Source organism: Microcebus murinus, unplaced genomic scaffold, assembly GCF_040939455.1.
Source record: "Microcebus murinus isolate Inina unplaced genomic scaffold, M.murinus_Inina_mat1.0 scaf001_hap2_Mmur4.0, whole genome shotgun sequence".
Lineage (NCBI taxonomy): Eukaryota > Metazoa > Chordata > Mammalia > Primates > Cheirogaleidae > Microcebus > Microcebus murinus.
This window is the reverse complement of record NW_027438947.1, coordinates 1,883,900-1,887,798: the sequence shown is the minus strand read 5'-3', so window position 1 is coordinate 1,887,798 and position 3,899 is coordinate 1,883,900. Positions and strand designations below refer to the sequence as shown.

The following is a 3,899-nucleotide window of genomic DNA, read 5'->3' as shown; positions in this document are numbered from 1 at the left end:
TCCCCCCTAAGAAACACTTTACAAAACCCCAAGGCTTTCCCCTCCCTCAGGGTGGATGTTCTTTGGCCTCCACCCATGTGCATCCAGATGCTCAAAATAAACAGCATTTTGCTACAAATTAGGCTTCCTGTCTGTTTCTCTCTTTCTCCCCCCACCCATCCCTGGACCTATCACTAGCATTCTATTCTTTTTGTTATATGCATGTAAGAAAACTAAGGGTAAGGTATGGGAAAAGGGTAAAGATCGAGTTTGCTTGCGAGTGGGCGGAACCGAGCTGGGGGCCCTGACACAAGTGGCAAGCACAGCTGATATCATCAAATTGAACAGAAAGGAAGGAAAGAGGCAGAATTTTCCAAGACTAAATAGAAGACTCCAACAGAGTGGTAGCTGGCAATTCAGGATGAGAGTATGATGGGGAATCCAACAGAATTCTGGTTTTGGTAAGACTAGTCTGAGCCGTAGAGGAAGAGTAATGCCTGGAAAGAGATACCCTTATGGCGTTATCATGGGACTTGCAGCCTGGAAAGCAATTGGAATTCGAAAAGGAATTAGTCCTATGAATTGTCCACCTCTAAGTGACAAGAATACAGAATAACATTTTGCAGTGTTAAAAAGGAAGGGAAACCTTCTGAGGCAAAATGAAGTGCAGAGGAAGCCAGTTGAAGTCTCAAGAGACCTAACCAGTTAAACAGAAAAAATAATGTTCCAGTTAATTTTACCAGGAATGGAAATAAAGCCATCAGAAACATATGCATCAGGCAACTTTTTTTTTCAGAAGAGGCCTGAAGGTTTAGGCCCAGTTGAACACAGAACAACTGCTAGACAATGTAGTAGCAAAGAGAACTCGTCAATCGCGAACTTCTACCACAAATGGAGGAATTTTGACTGTATCCGTTGACAATCCTAGAGCAGTACAGTGCACAATAACTAACAAGCCATGATTAACTCATACTGCTATACTTGAATAACCAGTTTGGGATCCTGAAGGAACAAAGAGCCACTCTAACATTCAACAACGGGGAAAACCGCTCTGTAACTGTGGGATAGGTCCCATGTCAAATGGACTTTTAAGTGATGACTCTATTTGAAAAGTTAAATTGCCCCGAATCTGAGAGACATAGACCCAGCTTGGGCTCCCTGTGGGTGAATTGGGACTGGCACTCCTCTCCCTGGTGGGGATATAGTTTGAAATCTGGGACCCAGAGGTCAGACCTGCAGGCAAGATCCTGTGCACTGAGGTCTCGCATAGCCTGGGGCACAGAAGGGATATACATGAACAGCCTAATGATGTGTGTGTGCCTTCAGGGGCAGATCAGCATCCTAGAGGGCAACCCTCCCCTCAAAGGGAGGCTGTGCGCCCAGCCCAGGTGGTGTTCCGGTGCATAAAAACTCCCGGAGGCATCAAGTCAGGGGAGGCCTGGGGGCATGTTGTCTGGCTTGCTGGCAGAGGCCCAGGAGTAGCCGCGGAGTTGGGGACGGTGGAAAGAAGCAAGGCTCAATACAGACTGTGGGTCTCAGACAGCCCCAACCCCACACGCAGACTCTCTGACTGAGCTGAAACATTCCAGACTCTCCCTCACAGCTTTGCCTGGAAGCACAGAACAGAATTTTAACCACTATTAACGACATTGGTGGTGCCAGAGGGCAGGCTTACCCAACCCAGCTCTGCCCAGACTCACTCCGAAACCAGCCCTCATGAGGGGAAGAAAAAGACACATCTGGAAGTCCCAGGGCCCCACCCACCCACCACCTGAGGCGCTGGAGTGCCTCTCCACAACAAGAGCTGGAAAAAGGACACAAAAACAACAGCCTAGCCTGTTCCTCCAAGCGGGCACCACGTACTGACAGGGAGGGCATCTTGCACACCCTTTTTACGGCACCTACTGACTCATTATACAGGGAGTGGTCAAATCTCACCCACAGATACCACCTACCGGCTCAGAAAAAAAACAAGGTGTGTGAATACCAAAACGAAAACCTAAAGGAAAGAAACAATAACTGAGTGACATAGGAGGAAATCAACGAAGGAACTCAGGAAATAAGAAGAACCAAATGGAAAACAAACTCCCAAAAAGGAACACCAGCCCCCTAGAAACAGACACCAACCAAAATCAGGCAATCAAAATGACAGAAGAGGAATTATGAATGTGGATCATCAGAAAATTCAACGACCTGAAAGAACAACTCAATAACCAACACAAAGAAACCAAAAAAGCCTCCATGACCTGGAAAAAAAGTTGACTAAAGAGATCGACACAATGAAGAAAAGGTTAACCAAACTCCTGGAAATGAAGAATCAATTCAGGGAACTACAAAATACAGTGGAAAGTCTCAAGAACAGGGTAGATCAACCAGAAAAAAGAATTTCAGAGATTGAAGATAACACCCTCCAATTAAAGAAAGAAGTCACAGAGATAGAGCAGAGAGACAAGAGAAAAGAGCAAAGCCTACAAGAGATGTGAGATTATGTGAAGAAACCTAATGAGAGGGTCATAGGGTTACCAGAAAGGGAAGAAGACAACACTCAAGGGTTGGACAAGCTGTTTGAAGATATAATAGAGGAAAATTTCCCAGGCCTTGCTCAAAATCTTGATATACAAGTTCAAGAAGCTCAGAGGACCCCTGGGAGATTCAATGCAAACAGGAATACGACACGCCATGCAGTCATCAGACTGACCAAAGTATCAACTAAAGAGGCCCTTCTAAAAGCTGTAAAACGAAAGAAGCAAGTAACATACAAGGGAAAACCAATTCGAATAACACCAGACTTCTCTAATGAGACTTTACAAGCAAGGAGAGACTGGGGCCCCATTCTCACTCTTTTGAAACAAAACAATGCCCACCCTAGAATCCTATTCCCTGCAAAACTAAGCTTCGTATATGAAGGAGAAATAAAGACATTCTCAGATAAGCAAAGTCTGAGAGAATTCACCTAGACAATACCAGCCCTACAAGAAGTACTCAAAACAGTGTTACACACAGAACACCATAATAAAAGCTCACGAATATAAAAACAACCAAAACCCAAAGATTAAAGACCAGATATTACAATGGCTCAAGGGAGACATCAAAGCAACAACATCCAACCCAATACAATGAACAGTAATCTATTTTACCTATCAGTTCTCTCAATAAATGTGAATGGCCTAAACTCTCCACTCAAGAGACATAGGCTGGCTGAATGGATAAGAAAACACAGGCCAAGTATATGCTGTCTTCAGGAAACACATCTAACCTGCAAGGATGCATAAGACTAAAGGTAAAAAGGTGGAAATCAGTATTCCAACCAAGTGGAAGCCAAAAGAAGGCTGGCATGGCAGTTCTAATTTCAGATGATTTAGTTTTTAAACCAACAAAAGTAGTGAAAGACAAAGAGGGTCATTATATAATGGTGAGGGGCACAGTTCAACAAGAAGAGATTACAATTTTAAATATATATGCACCCAACTTAGGTGAACCCAGATTCATAAAGCAAACCTTACTGGAGCTAAGCAAATGGATTAATAGCAACTCCATAATCACCAGAGATTTCAACACCCCACTGACAGCACAAGACAGATCCTCCAAACAGAAAATTAACAAAGAAATAATGGACTTAAACAAAACTCTAGAATATTAGTACTGACTGACATTTACAGGACATTCTACCCAAAATCCACTGAATATACGTTCTTCTCATCAGCTCACGGGACATTCTCTAAAATTGACCATATCCTAGGACACAAAGTAAACCTAAAGAAATTTAAAAAAAAATAGAAATCATACCATATATATACCCTGATAACAGTGGAATAAAAGTAGAAATCAAACATAACAGAAGCTCACATTTCTACACAAAAACCTGGAAAATAAACAACTTCCTACTAAATGATTACTTATAAATGAAGAAATCAAGATGG

General features: G+C 42.8%; 1 pseudogene; it reads left to right on the top strand.

The window, feature by feature from the left end:
• The first annotated feature begins 385 nt into the window (after window positions 1-385).
• On the top strand, window positions 386-1,047 carry LOC105857001 (UAP56-interacting factor pseudogene; annotated as a pseudogene).
• The last annotated feature ends 2,852 nt before the right edge of the window (window positions 1,048-3,899 follow it).